The following is a 16113-nucleotide window of genomic DNA, read 5'->3' as shown; positions in this document are numbered from 1 at the left end:
TTAATGTCGGTCATAAGGGTGGTACATTAAGAGCCATATATTTTATGAGGTGGTACTCGTCGTGAAAAGTTTGAGAACCACTGATCTAATCTTTAGCAGGTGTTAAAATATGGACATATGGCACAATGCAGTATGTCCCCTAGAGATAGGGTGATGAGTTCAGTCATTCAATGGCGGCTTAGATTAGAGCCACTGCTCCTCCACATCAAAAGAAGCCACTTGAGGTAGTTTGGGCTTCTGAGTAGGATGCCTCCTAGGCACCTCCTGGGTGAGATGTTCTGGGCATGTCCCACCAGGAGGAGGCTCCAGGGCAGACCTAGGACATGCTGGAGAGATTACGTCGCTCCGTTAGCCTGGGGAAAGGAAGGTCTGGACTTCTCTGCTTAGGCTGCTAGTCTAAGACCAGGTCCCAGACAACCGGAAGAGGATGGATGGACGGATTGATGTATGGAGACGGGATTAAGGGTGATGTTATGGTTATGCTAGGGTTAGGGTTAGAATAAGTCAGCAGGAAATGAAACTAAATTAATATAATGTTCTTTAAAATCGTGGACTATTGTGCGTATATTTGTGCACACGGGCAAAAGATGTTTGTGTAAAATGATTGCAAGCGGAACAACTCAAACACAACAGTACATCATCCACTACAGCTAAAAGCTTCATCACTCCCCGCCTCTCTGTTTGTAAAACAGCCATTTGTCTCCTGTAAAAACCAATCTCCAGCCTGATGTAATCAAATCAACCCAACTAAGTATTTTTATTGATGTGATTTTTTTTTCATGTGTCAATTGTTGGTATGATAAGAAAACTAATAGCAATAGATTTGATGTAATTTTTACACTAGCATATAATAGTCGGTCCAGCTCAGCTTTATTCACTTGCTGTCTCATTGTTTGTTTGCTGCAGCTGTATTTGGGTGAATGTGAACGGTAAAGAAGATGAAATAAAGAGCTTTTAGGGTTTGAAAGTCAGTCTTTAATTTATTATGCTTTGTAGCTGCCTTGTTTTAATGTCAACATTAAGCCATCGAAGGGAAATGCACTTTAAATGAGTTTATCACTTGTTTGATTTTCATTTCTTTTAATATCCATGAAACCGACACTTTAAAAGAGCACACTGCTTCCTCCATTAGTACAAATTAGATCATTTTCTGTACTGTGCCCTCACTTGTAATATAGAGTGATTATAATAGCTGTATTTTTCATAAAAATGTTTTGCCTAGAGTGACTTGATAATCTAACGAATCAATAAGGGAGAACATTTACAGCATTAATGGAATCAAAGACGAGGGAAAACCGAGTCTACAGTAATCGCAGGCAACAGCGCGAACAAAGGAATTTTTTTTTTTTTTTAAGAAAAGAAGAATACAATGCTGATTGATAGCAGGTGTTTTCACACAGGCGTTGCCCCTGAGGAAATCAAGTGGTTAACATGGCTTATCATCAAGGTTATCCGATGATTGGCACTCCTAATTGTTCATTATGTTTGCTTCCACAAGTGGAAGAAAAGAACTCTGCTCTTCAGAGGAGACTGATTGCTGTGGAATATCCTGAAGCATTTGACATTTTGTCCCATCAAAATCATCAGCTGATCTTACTCTGACGGATGCACAGGATTAATATCAGAAATTTGTGTTGCCTGTTATAAACAGCGCATCTACTGCACTGTTGCTGTGCTGTAATAATGCTGCAGCTGAAGTTCCGATGTGAATATTAGTTTTAACAGTCATGGCTATTCCTTTATTTATTTCTAGACTCTATTAAAGTAGCTTTGCATCATTCACTTTGTTACGTCCCCACATGAAAGCTAGGCGAAGAGGGTGGGGGACAGTAACAGTTGGATCCGGGTGAAACAAAAAGAACACCAGGCAGAGGTAGTTAACACAAAATATATCTTTATTATAATCAATTAACTCAACAATCATATAAATAGTAACAACAAAAGGAGACAGCACCGCTGCTTTAATGATAAATCAGACAGGTCAACCCAAAGAGATAGTGACCACTTCAACAAAGAAAACAACAAGGCTTCAACAGAAAAAGACAGCAACGCTGCTAGTAACAATACCCAGGCAGGCCAAACAAACTAATGGAGGTCGCCGTCACTTAAGGGAAAACACCACTCAGCTAAGAACTACTCACAAAGAGCCACACACGGTGGGGCTGGTCACACACAGCAGACCTTTTCCATACCTAAACCACTATCACACACTGCCCAGCACAAAAGAACTCCACCAGAAGCCTCTCCCACACCTCCACACTGCTCTTCTCCAGCTTATATCACCTCTGAGGGTAATTGGTGGTAAACGAGGGCAGATGAGCAGCAGGTGTGTCCTAAAGGAGAAGGCAGGGGCAGCGAGAGACAAGGGGAGGGGCAAGAAAGAAGGAGGAGGAGAGGGAGAAGACAACACCACGCCCACACACTCCCACAGCCTCACAGGATGTAACACACAGTTAAAACATATTCATTATTTAGCTTCTTCAAATCATTTGTGAAGCCCCTGATGTTGTCCACTGTCTAAAACCATCCAACATTTTCCTCTGATTGGCTGCACCTCACAAACATAAGGTGTGGGCAGCAGGTAGTAATAATACTATGCTAACACTAAAACTGCAAGGGAAATATGACGTAATTTTCAATCATGAAGGTCATAAGAAAGCTAACTAATTCAGACATCGAACACCAAATTAATTAATTAATTAAAAAAGCCAATCATATTTTTGAAAAATGAGATGCAAATTATCTTTAAGAGATCAATAAGAAAAACTGTTTGTGGCTGAGCGATGAAACACTGGGAAATGAACGTCTCAGCTTGCTCTTCTTCGTCCTGTGTGAGTGTACTGTGGGGTTATACCGCCATCTGCTGGCCACTGCTTTTATTTCACAGTCCAACGCTGTTGGTGCTGAGCCCCTACATTCGAAAAACAGACGGGAATATGAGCACATTGTGTTTCGGGAAAAAGGGGGAAAAAATAAGAATGGGTGTACCACTAAAATATGCATATCTTAAAAATCCTATTTTAAAGTTTTTATGCACTGTTCAATTATTATTTTTAAATCACGAACAGATACATATTTTAGTTAAATAGCAACCAAAGTGTTGGAGCTGTTTTCTCAGTTGATTGAAAATATTTTTTCAGCCCATAAAAAGTTAAATGGGCTGAAAAACCAAACCATGGGAAGAGCAAATAGGTAAGTCATCTAGACCAGATGATTATAGATTATCTTCATAATTGCCTGTGTCTCTTTCTGGGAGTAGCTGCAGCACACCTGAGCAGGCCAGGCGCAATATATAGCATTCAGCCATGGCTGAATACTGATATGCTGACAACTGTTTATACTATTTGGGTTTCTTTATTTTATTTTATTTAAATGCAGCCTGTGTGTCATCTCCCTCTTTATATCACATACAGCTGTGTTGTGATGATACAAAATACAATATTATATAATATACAATATTAAAAGTAAATACTTGTCACGGTTTGGCAGGGCAAACTGTGGGGGTGTAGCACCTGGAGTCCCAGGCTTCTACCGTTCTACCTTTAAAAGCCGGAGAGCAGTCAAATGCTGGAAGTGGAAGATATGTATATTAGGTTGTTACCTAGGAATTCTGGAGGGAGGGGAGTGGGGGTGTGTGATTGAGGGGGTGGGGGAGCTGCTAAAAGCTGTGAACTTCCCTTCTGTGTTTCATCTTGATGCATTCTCAATCATCCAGGGAAATAAATCTCCAAAAGTCACCAACTTGGAGTGTTTCAGTTTGCCAATCAACACACATGGGTGTATTTCCTTTGTTGCTGAGATTTATTGATAAAAACAGTACAAAAAACCAACCATTTGTACACATATTTACAAATAATAATAAAAAGCGAGTGAGTACATTACAACATTTTCAGCAATCACTCACAATCCTGGCATCCATCACATCCACGCCACACTTTGTTTTGTTGTAAAGGGTGACAGTGTTTGGCTTCCTTTTGGTAGTGTTATCAGTCTGAACCACGCTGTGCATGCTGCTTGACCTTCCCATTGCTCACAATTTGAATTTGTTCACACTGCAGATGAGGAGACTACTTCTCCACCGAAAAAGAGAGCTTGTTTGGGGACTGAGACAGCGAAAGATGGCACAGTGCGGCGTGAAGAACAGGTGGGGACCTGTCAGCACATGCGAGTGAAATTCTTGTGTGCGAGCCCCACAAGCAACAGAGATGTGCAAACACAACAACACAAACGAGCAAAATACAAGAATGGCCAACCTGAAACTAATAAATATATGTACAATATATAATAGTGTATGCATTTCTGGATGTGTATACTAAATATTTTCCTACGTGTGTGTGTGTGTGTGTGTGTGTGTGTGTGTGTGTGTGTGTGTGTGTGTGTGTATACACATTTTTACAAATTAAATAGTAAAAAAATAAAATAAAATAATAATAATAATAATAATAATAAAATATATAAAATATACAGAGTTGAATATGTGCAAAACAAGTGGCATTTATATACAGTATGGAGTGCAGGGTTACTGAAGTTGGACTACCTGGTATATAATGTTGTGCTACGTGATTGCTAGCGACACAGGTTTGTTAGCATAACATTAGCACAGTGAAGCTGGAGGATGAACGCCAGCTTCACTTTTTTCCACTTGATAAAAGTTAACGTGAGGGATTCTGGTGGTTAGGGACAAATGCAATGGCATAGCGATGACCTCTGCTCCTGTTTTGGGTTTTTATATTTTGCTTTATTCGTCTTGTGATTTGTATTTAAACAGTCGTTTTTGGTCATCTTGTTTCTTCAATTTCTGCATTAATACTTCAGTTCCCATTTTATGGCTTCCTCTTAATTTTGCTTTTGTTACTTTTACAATCAGCGTAAATGAGGAGGAATGGTGAGTCCTTGCACTGCTTTGCTTGTTTTCATTTGACTGAACTAACTTCATTAGAGTTATTTGATATTGTATTTTGCACTATCCTACTGTATATTACTGTAATAGTAGTATTCTTATTGTATATATGGTATATCTTATTCCTCTGTTCCTCTGTCTCTCTTGCTGCATTGAGTATGTGTATGACTAAAGAATTTCCCTCGGGATAAATAAAGTTCTTCTTATCTTATCCTTAAGATTTGTACAACAAAGTATTTTCAGTTTTAAGCTGGAAGAATGGGGTTTTGCACAGCTTATCATGTTAATGCAAGGAAAAAAGGGCACGTAGCGCATCGGTGATGTGTTCACTAATATAGAACTAAAATGTGTGTTACCTTAAAATGAGCAAATCCTTTGTCACAAAGTTGTATATGAATACTGCTCATTGTATAAATTCAGTCATTTTAAAGTCTATCAAAAACAAGTCAAATCCTGACAATATTAATGAGACGTTTCTAAAATTCTTCTACACAGATGGTCTGAATTTGTGAAGCGAGTGGTATCGCTCTCCGTCCCCGGCAGTCGGCTCCTCCTTGTTTTTTCTAAGCCACGATTAGGCTCGTTGAGAGCAGGCATGTGCATGCAGACAGTGTTTGTTTTTACATCTGGTGGGTAACGTCCCTCCCTATATTTTTGGAACAGTACCTCTGAAGCTTGATTTAGATTTCTGCAGGAAATTTACGTTCTAACTTCAGATGTAACACCTCTTAACACTAAACCGGTCCATTCCACACTGTTGTTTCCAGTTACAGCGTATATTTCCTGCTGAAGCATATTTCAGGCATAAGACAGAAACATTACAAAAATATACACCTGCAGGCCACTCTATTGTCTTTATTTGACTAAATGCACTAAATTGCTGCCACAAGCTTTTGAACACATGTACCTAATAAAGTGGCTGGTGAGTGTAAGAGTATCCTCAGTCCCAGCTTGGATAAAGACGTGTCTGTGTGTCTTTGTTCCCTGCAGTAGTGCCCTCTCCAGCTCAGTCATCATCCACATACCCCAGGACACTGTCTGAGCCAAAGAGATCATCGCCCACGTCAACACGCAGAAGACTCAGGTCAGCTATTATGCAGAGGCTATCTCAAGCTGCCAAAGACCAATCGCTCGCCAGTCTGGCTGACAAGGTACTAAAAGTGTTTGACGTTACGTGGGGACGCTTCATATTTCATTCATACCCTCTTCCTTTCAGACCCGTCAGCTGGTGACAGTGTGCGGCTGCAAGCTGCTAGCTTCAGCTATTTAGGCCCTGAACGCAGTACGGGGCGAGTACATCGCAACCAAAGCTTCTCCTTCCGCTGAGTCTGAACAAGTAGTGCTCCGCAATGACCAGGATACGCTGAGAGCAAAGTACAGCGGTCACAACAGCCAGTCGTCACTGCACGTGGACTGGCACGAAGAGGAGTGGGTGAGTTGATCAGCAGTTATTGGCTGTTTTCTGATTCCAGATTTTTTATTTCTTTAGCATGAGAACAGACAAGCTTAGTTTCTTGGCACACATTGTGGATACAGCTTAATATCTTAACTAGACTCTGAACTCTGTTTTTCTTTTCTTGTTGCTTCTTCTTCTTCTTGAGTCATCCCTCTCATGTTGATTTCCAGCTCAGGTCACTCCTTACTTTTAAGAAGTTGGAGGATTCGTGAGCAGATTTTTCCTTCACCATATCAGCCGACTTTATTCTAGAGAAAATACTCTTAAATGACTCTTCTTTAAAAAGTGTTCAGTGTTTTATGTCTGGTCCGTGTGTCATCTTTGTCTTTACAATGTTGCAGCAATACTGTAGTAATGATATGATATGATATACCTTTATTAGTCCCACAAGGGGAAATTTAAATGTTGGTTTAGTGTAAGCTCAGCTTTTTAACTAATGTAAGAAGTGTTATGACTGACTCGTTTTTAATACCTAAATCTGGCCTCAGTGCACAAACCTAAATGAATCGGTACATATGAAAGCGCCCAAGTCACAAGCTGTGTTCAAGGACATGGATAAAACAAAAAGGTTCAAATTTGTGCACAAAAACCCCACAAATCAGTGTCACTGTTTTAAAATCTGCTGCGAGACCGCTCTAAATGTCAGCTTTTTCTTTACGTAAAGACTGGGGTCTGTAACATATCAGCTCGTTTCTTATTTATTAAAGAACATGCCTGACACCAGGCTTTTGAGTTAACGGCTCCATTAGATCTCTGCAAGTATTTTTAAGTATTTTTAGGTTCTTTCCAGCAGGATTTGTGGCTAGTTCTGGAGCTTGACCCTAAAAGATTTCAGTGTGTCGGTGCTTCTGCTTTCCCTGTTGTCCTTCTGTTCCGTCTTTTTTTCTGTTTCTGTCAAATTTAAAAACAACTGCACTCTGAAATACACACTCTTTGCAAGATGTTGTCTAAACTAGTGGTTAGAAGGCATATTTGTGTTTGGTCTCTGATGGTTTATTTACACTTTTTGCAGGCCACGCCCACGGACTACAGAGCCACGATGAGCAACAAAGCCAAGAAGTCTATGGACTTCCTGCTGATGCAGGACACCGCCCCGACGATAGCCACGGACGTGTCACTGCAGTACCGCCTCGACATCGTCTTCTGCCAAACGGTCACCTACACATATTTTAATTATTGAATGTCTGAGCTGATGCGTTTATCCTGCAGTGACTCAGAGTGAAGGAGAAGGCCAAGAAGAAGTGTAAATATCATAAAAGCAAGGAGTTCAGAGCTCTACGACTTAGTGTCTTTATGGTATTTATGTGTGTAATGGAGACCAGGGGTTCCATTACCCTTACTTGTATTTTTATTAATTGACTGACTGATTTGTATTTAAAAACCATAATGAAGAAAAACACACACTGGTTGATTGTGATCTTTATTAGGTTTTTTGGGTTGTTATTTAAGTGACTCGTGAAAGGTGAAGAGACAGGGGGACTGGCCATCCTACCTGTGTCAGGAAAAGAACCCGTGTTAGAGCTGTTCACATTTAAACATTTGTCTGTAACCTAAATTAGTTGTATATGTAAAAAGAGAAGTGTTAACAGTACTCACTTTGTAAAGAGTAAAAGCAGCTCAATCACCTGCTTATGAGCTCCTGGAGCAAACCAATGTGCCAGGCTAGGGGAGTGTGTGTTGGAGTGATTTTGTTAAAAGTTGTCATTATTGTGCTTGGACCTTGTCTTGAACTGTATGTTCAGATATTTTTCTGTTCCTCCCCCACATGTAGGATATTGGGGATGTTACTAGCTATAGTTTTCAACTGCAGGCCCAATCTATGTAAGATTCTGGTTTCCTTATTTGGTAAGGAATGTTCACTTCCTGCCCTTTACAGTATGGGCTCACCATGTAAATGGTGGACTGTTAAAGAGGTTAAGCCATATACGAGGCTGAGGGGAGATGCCCTTTTATGACTAGAGATGCGGTTAGAACGTTTGTAACCAGGAAGTCACGTATACAGACACACATACACTCACTCTCTCTCTCTCTCTCTCTCTCACACACACACACACACACACACACACACACACACACACACACACACACACACACACACACACACACACAGTGCCTTAGCTTTTACCACACAACATATGGGGTTTACAATGGGCGGTTGTGTAACTGTTTTCATTCAATAAAAGGCTGGAGTTGGAGTTGTCTGAGTTTGGGTGTAGAGCTTGCAACTCTGAGAATCTGACCAGGCTTCCCCTGCACAAGTAAAAACCAATCGAACTCTGATTGTCTTACTTTGTTCTGAGTCAGCGAGGGCTGAAACCTAACTGTGTGGTTAAGGTGTTTTAATGCAGCGGTCCCCAACCGCCGGGCCACGGACCGTCGTTTGGTCGAGAGATGAGGCTCGGGTGTGAAATGTATGGTTTTCAGAGTTTTTATCGTTATTTTGTTATCGTTTTTATCGTTAACTCTGTTTTCCTGGGTCTTTCACGTGTGTTATGAATAAATCTTCTTTTTTTCCGGTACCGGTACTAGTTTTATTTTGTTGTATTTATCTGTGACACCTTAAAGGCCGGTCCATGAAAATATGGTCGGGCATAAACCGGTCCGTGGCGCAAAAAAGGTTGGGGACCGCTGTTTTAATGTATATAGAAGAGACTGAAGTTTATATGTTATGGAATTATTTATAGGACTTGTTCCAAATCTTCATATGTCTATGATGTGCTATATCAGCCCATTCTCACTCCCGAGGCGTAACATGTCGACGTTTTGTCACGTCCCGCGGCGTTCCTGAGGAACGCGAAAGGAGACCTTCGGCGTTCTTATGGTACGCGGCGGGCTATGGCTGGAATCCAGTGCAATGACGCTCCCGCGGTAATAGACGTTCCAGCCCTGTATTCCAGCCCTAAACCTAACCTTATCCCTAGCCCTGACCATAACCTTATTCCTGACCTTAACCAGGACTTTAATGATGTTAAATAGCGTGTTTCTAAGCGATTTGAAGAAAAAGAGCAAACATGTGTAGATTCAGTCCAGACGGTTCTCATATTTCCTCTTTTTTCCGAGGTCGTCATTTAGGAACGTGGTGGGTAGCCAAAAACGTAATATGGTGACGATTTGTCACCTAGCGTAAAATGTAACGTAATATGGTGACGATTTGTCACCTAGCGTAAAATGTTACGCTTTGGGAGTGAGAACGTGTTGGTTACATTGTAGTGGTTTTCTTATGGGGAGGGTTTTGTTTTCCTTTGGTTTACTGACCCCCAGACTTGGTCTATTCCAGATGCTCACCTGAATCAGGTAGAGTATAACAGGAAGCCATTTGCTTTTCAGAAGGGTTGGATTCTTTGCTGTATCACCATGTGTTCTCATTAATAAAGTACATTTTACTCCAGTCTCCTGCTATTTTAGTGGAAGTGACCCATGACCGTCGGCCAAAACTGACAATATGACTATTAAAAGTCTGAGTAATACTGTAATTTTCTGCTGCTCATTCCTGTGCAACATCCCATTTGGCCTCCCGTCATATTTCTTTTCAAGATTTTCTTATTTAATCACTAGTGTACATATATTTATATTTATAGATACATATATATTTAGTCATCTTTTCTCTTTTACCACGTCTCTCTAATATTTTGCTCTTTACTATTTTTCTATTTTTTATTTTATTATATTTTATTATATTTCTACTGTACCATGCTGCTGAGTGACTGCTGCTCGTCAAACACATTTCATTGCAATGTTGACCCTGTGCTAACTTGCATATGACAAATAAAACTGAAAACAGTAAAGGCAAAGGGAACACATCAAGTAAGGATTTCACACTCCCACTCACAACGGCACTTTCAAAGCATAAAGCCAAATATTTCAAAATTTCATTTTGAGGCATTTTAAAAATGAATGTGTTTGAGTTTCATTGCTCCAAAGCAATGTTTTCATATAAGCAAGACAACAACCAGTTTGCAACCATGTAAGTACAGTCCTCTATTGTAAACAGACGTGTTGGCAATCTGTCTGCGTTTATAAATTAGACAAGTTATTTGCAGATCTTCATCAATCTGCCTGAGAGTGATTGCAGTCGGTCTGAGTTGGACTGCAACTGTTTTGAGTCAGGTTGCCTCCAAGGAGGCAGTTTATTATTTTCCTTTCCTAGTTGGAGAGATGGCTGTTGTTTTGTTTTTACTGTAGTGTGCTGGGCCATTAATGGCTCAGGGGCTGCAGCGTATCCGCGCCAACACCTAAGGCCAACGTGGAATCACCGGTCAGACTAACATAAAGAAAAAATCTGTTAAATTACACATTTGTATTCATTAAGTCACAGACAATGAAAACAAGCAGAAATCAAGATGTAATATTTTTATAATTTTATTGATGTTAAATTAAAGTCCCAGCTTAGTTATGTTGTCAGTGCAAGTCACTTCAATCTGTATAGCACCAAAGGAAACAATGGTGTTTTCAAGGTGCTTCACACTGTAAGGTAACAACTTACAGTATTAAAAAGAAAACCCCAAAAGAACAAACCCCTCTGAGCAAGCACGAGGCGACAGTGGGAAGGAAAAACTCCCTTTTAAGAGGAAGAAACCTTCGACAGAACCAGGCTCAGGGCGGGGTGGCCATCTGCCGCGACCATTCCTGGGGATTTCAAAAATGACTTGATCTGATCTAAATGTAAAACTAGCTAATTTAAAGTGTCCAGTGAGTTTTAGAAAATATCTTGCTGTTGATATCACGATGTCACTATAAAGGGGAAACTTTGTTTCCTCCCTTAAACCTCCCAAAAAATGCACGCACCGATGAGAAGCACTTAGATATGCAACTTGGTTCTGTGAATATCTTTCTTTTGAAAGTTTTAACAATATCTTCATCAAGATCTTGGACGTTTAATTGCCAGAATGTCACAATAACCGCTGCATGCTTCCATCTTTTACAGAGGGATTTGAAAACCCTCTCGCTGAGTTTCTTGAACTTCTCTGGGGGGATTTTGTCGTATTCTTCCCTGATTTCAGTCCAGATTTTCATGGTAAGCCGGTTGGAGATAGCTTCAGCATCTTCAATGATGAAGACTGTGCCTGATTTTTTTGCAACCCGGGAAATCAGTCCTTCCACAAAGCTTTCCACTGAAAGTCTGCATCTTTCTTTCTTTTCATATGATTCCAGTCTATCGATAATTGTTACTGCCAACAGGTGTTCTTGGAATACTGAAGTAGTTATGATATTAAACATTGGTTGTCCCATTAAATTCATTGAATCCTCCTCCCCACTCCTCCCCAATGATATTAGTGACAATTTATGTAATTTGTCACAAATATCAGTGAAAATGGCATTAGCAATGCAGTCAAAATAATTCTGCACTTTTCGGTCTAAATGCAAATCCATCCACTTGAATTTGTCCAAGAGTAGATCCAACAAACGTTTTTGGTGAGAATGAGGGCACTTTAAAAGTTTACCAAGCTTTGAAAGCACAGCCTGAATTAATGTCTCTAACAAGGTGTTTTCAGGTGGCTCACAGTCTACAGAAGATCTGTGATTCTGTATCTTTTTATATGACTCCGTTTGACTTATGTTTGTTGACGGTGGGATGCTGGCTTCATGTTCAACACAGGATTTCTGCTGCTGGGGATCTGGAATTGGATTGTTTTCTGCTTTTGCAGCACTGTGTTGGTCAGCATTTTGACAGCGTTCTTCTGTGTTAGCTGTTTCTTGGCTGTTAGCATCTATATTCTGTGCTGTATCAAACTCCTGCTCAGCAGAATCGTCCAAAAATTTCACAGGTGACAAAAACGTTTTGCCAGTGGTGGTGTGGACAGAACAGTTTTGATGTACAGGGGAGTTCTGGGAAGACCTCAGTGGTGATACTGCTCCTGACTGTTCACACAGGTCCATTACGTCCTCTACAAAACCTGCAAGCCGCTTAGCGGTGGAGCAATCCGGATAGCCTGAGGTAAGCTCTTCCCACTGCTTGTACGAAAAATCACTGAACAAGTTATTCAAGAGGGATACTAAAGCATGTACTGTAGAATTATCCCGATTGGTCTGAACTGTTTCATCATTTGTCATTGTGTTACAGTTTGAGCTTGCCATTTCACTTTTTTGTTTTTTATGCCTAAAATGTTGTTTTGTGTTAAACTCCGTGTTTGAACGTTTAAAGCGCTGCTGTCCCGCTGTATGAATGCGTTTCAACTGAACAGCCAGGTCTATATATAAGGTCGGTTTCTTTGTAACGTCACCAGTCAAAGGACTGGCCCGGCTCGTCATAACGAAAGGGGGCGGGACAAATCTGTTGCTTAGCAACTGAAAAAAAGGCACACCGCGCTGAATGCTACATCCGTCCTGCGACGGTACACCGCCTCCGCACCACCGTTTAAACATGAAGTGTGGATGTTAGAAGATCCCAAATATGGTGAGCTACTGGAAAATTACTCACGTTTTTGTTCTTGAGAGTGAGCGATAATAAGCGACATTTTATTGAGAAATTACAGTAGTCTGTCTGTTTCTCTTCATAGCTCTTTTCAAAACACGGTTACCTTTGGTTTGTTTGGCTCGCAGCTTAAAACGTAGTTTCAGTGTTTTTGCCTTCTGTGATTAATTCTGGTTTGCCTGCTTTATGGAGCTCAAACCAAGGCAAAATTGAAGTATCAGTATTTAAATGTAAATAGACTCAAACTAGGAGTGGATCAAAGGGGGTCCTTTCAGGTGCCAAATCTCCACTGCTAACATTTTATGCATGTTTAGCTTAATTGTAGAAAAGGTGCTTGTAATAATGTTTGGGTGAATAGGTGAATGAGGCATGTTGTATAAAGCGCTTTTTAATGCACGAGCAAAATACAAAAACCCTATATAAAAAGCAGTCAGTTTACCATTTATGTATTTGTTCCATTGAACGCTTCTGTGAAAATCAATTTGATACTTGTTCAAATAAAAAATTTGAATCGATTAGTTGTTTTCTCAACATTTATTAATCGACTATATGCAGAAAACTGTGACACTGTGGAACCCTTATTTTAAAGACCTCGTAGTTTGATAGTTTGCTCCCTGACCGTGGTTCTGCCAGAGGGTGCTTCCTGTTAAAAGTGAGTTGTTCCTTCCCACTGTATTGAGGTTTTTTCTTTTTAATTGTAGACTTTCTACCTTACAATCTATACCACCTCGAGGAGAATGTTGTTGTGATTCAGCTCTGCATAAATACAATTAAATCGAATTAAGTGGGTTCAGCTAATTTGTGAAATAAATGTGAGTGACACGGTAAGTAATAGCCTGCATGTAACTCATTGTAAGAAGAGCAATATCGCCCCCTCCTGGTTCAACTTTTTTTTCTTTGCAGTAATCTTTCCAATAATAATACATATGCACTAACCTCATGCTTGCTGTTAACAATAGCCTAAAGACATAAAATCAAGTTTAGTTTTTTCTTTAAGTTTATGTTTTTTATATGGTTGGCATTTATTTTGTTTCTTTTTAATAATTATATTGATTCTATTGATTGTTTGCCAAGCACTGAGGTCTCTGCTTAGACTGTGCTACTGGGATCACTGATTTAAAAATGAGGCAAAAGCACCAAAGTTGTGCTCAAAAACAGTACAGTGAGCTACAACCTGTTGCTGTAGTAATTCTAACACACTTATTGTTTTTAAATACATACATGTTTAGTTTTTTTAAACCTAATTGTTATAGTCACTGTGCACGACAAGAAAGCATTTGACATGGTGAACTGCTGCCACGGTTTTAGAGAGACGTCTGTTTGTAATTAGAAGTAGTTGTTCTGTTTAATTTGGGGTTTTTCTCCTTTGCTTCTGCGTAGAAGACGACCAATCTGCACATCGAGAAGCTGTCCTGTCTTCAGCTAGGAGTCCTTCTCCAGCTGCTGCACATGCTAACAGGCAAAACATCAGGGAGTAATACAAGCTTTTAATGCTTATGTGAACCACAGGCGTGCTTATAATGTATCAACCTGCAGTGAGACTGTAAAAGCAAAATCTTTCTTGATTTAATTTTCATTGCACAAATAATAACAGATTCAGGAATGTATTCAAGGAAGAGACTGGCAAAGAAAGAGTGGGATAGTCAGGGAGCTGAAGGAAGGAGTACTAAAAGGCTAGGTGCACAGCAAAGAGAGAGGTGTCACTGGCACAGGAAAAGGCTTGTAGTGAGTTGTATGTGAGGCTGGACACTAAGGAGAAAATGATTTTTAATGAATGCCAAGGCACATAAATTGTCCTGGAAGAGAGTAACCAAGTATAGAGATGGAAATGTGCTAATGTGAAGAATGTGTGTTGAGAAGAGAGAAGGAGTACTTTGGATGAAAATTGAATTAGAGAAGGAAGCGAGGCAACTCTGAAGAGGATGGAGACGGGAGGCATAGAGAGGGTAGGAGTGAAGGCTATGATAAGGTGCGAAGAGAGTAACTGTGGTGCTGGATTTGTGGATGTAGTGAAGGTGGACATGCAGGGGGTTGGTGTGACTGAGGAGGATGCTAGAAATAGAGAGATGGAGGTGGATGATCCACTGTAGCGACCTCTAAAGGGAGCAGCCGAAAGAAGAAGAAGCACAAATAATTCTAATCATGCTTTTCTTTTATTCTCAGTACTAAGCTATGTAAAGGAAGTCAAGGTTGTTTCCTCCTATAATCACTTTGTAGATGGTTTAGACTTGTTTAGATTGGTGCTCTGTCTCCCTTTATCCAAACTAAAACTTTGATGGGTTTTTTTTATCTTCACTAAACATTTTTTTGCTTTGTGTTTATTATTGTGCTACTGCAAGTATTTCATATATTAGTCAGTTGATTGTTACTGTAGGGCAGCTCTAGGACAATCCCTGATGTGATGTAGCTTGCTTTTATCCAGCAGATACGACATCTCATGAGGAGGTTCGAACCCTGTACCCTGACCTTCCCACTGACGCACAAAGTCTGGACATCCAGAAGCAGGCCCTTCTACGTGAACAACAGCACAACAGTTTCTATTTCTTTTAATATTAGAAGTCAGTTATTCATTAATGAATACAAATGGTGACTGAAGTTATTTAGACAGGACATTAAACAATAAACTTCCAATAAATTATGAACAATGTGTGACTGAATGTGTTCAGTGAAAGACTTTGAAAATATCGCAGCATAAAACCAGTGTAAAAGTACTCAGACTACTTTTGGGGGTATTTATTTGATGATGCAACCAGAAAATGTGCAGGTTGTGAGTTTAACATTTTCAACACTGGAGAAGAAGTACATGTACACAGACTAGCTAATGACAAACATATTTTTTAAATGAACCTTTATTTAAACAGGTTGTTCATTTTTCTGAGCTTACCTGGTGTCTAGTTTCGGTGGCAGTAGCATAAGCAGAGAAGACCCAGACCTTACTCTCCCGAGCCAGCTCCTCCATTATTTGGGGGACACTGAGGCATTCTCTGCTGAGTGCTGTGATCTCCCCAACATGTCCTGGGTGTGTCCTGTCTGTCCTGGTGGGACATGCCTGGAACATCTCACCCAGGAGGCGCTCAAGAGGCACCCTTGTCAGATGCCTGAACCTCCTCAACTGGCTCGTTTAGATGTAGAGGAGTAGCAGTTAACTCGGAATGAGACAGACAGCACCTACTGCTGGGGTGGGCCTACAGGAGGGAGAGCTCATGTCGTCTCTTCAGGACACATCACTGGACCCCAAGAAGCTCTCCCCTGAGCTCCCTTTGGCTGCTGGGGTCGGCATACGTTCAACTTTAAAATCACTCTTGGTTCTTGGCTAGCTTTGTGTTAGCATCCTTTGTGTACTGA

At 40.4% G+C, this 16113-nt stretch overlaps 2 long non-coding RNA genes across 3 annotated transcripts; both read left to right on the top strand.

Annotated features, from left to right (window-relative positions):
* The first annotated feature begins 4520 nt into the window (after positions 1-4520).
* Positions 4521-9744, top strand: LOC113008946 (uncharacterized). 2 transcript variants are annotated; one of them, XR_003270092.2, is made up of 4 exons: positions 4521-5529; positions 5891-6051; positions 6117-6332; positions 7369-9744. It is a non-coding gene; the product is annotated as an uncharacterized LOC113008946 (long non-coding RNA). The 2 variants fall into 2 exon arrangements; XR_013902877.1 differs by having other exon boundaries at positions 4524-6051.
* A 2162-nt stretch (positions 9745-11906) lies between these two features.
* Positions 11907-15410, top strand: LOC145421499 (uncharacterized). Its single transcript, XR_013902875.1, has 2 exons — positions 11907-12750; positions 14149-15410. It is a non-coding gene; the product is annotated as an uncharacterized LOC145421499 (long non-coding RNA).
* Positions 15411-16113: the final 703 nt, after the last annotated feature.

Source organism: Astatotilapia calliptera, chromosome 17 (assembly GCF_964374335.1).
Source record: "Astatotilapia calliptera chromosome 17, fAstCal68.1, whole genome shotgun sequence".
Taxonomy (NCBI): Eukaryota; Metazoa; Chordata; class Actinopteri; order Cichliformes; family Cichlidae; genus Astatotilapia; species Astatotilapia calliptera.
The sequence above is the reverse complement of the archived record's forward strand: the minus strand, read 5'-3'. Positions and strand labels throughout refer to the sequence as shown.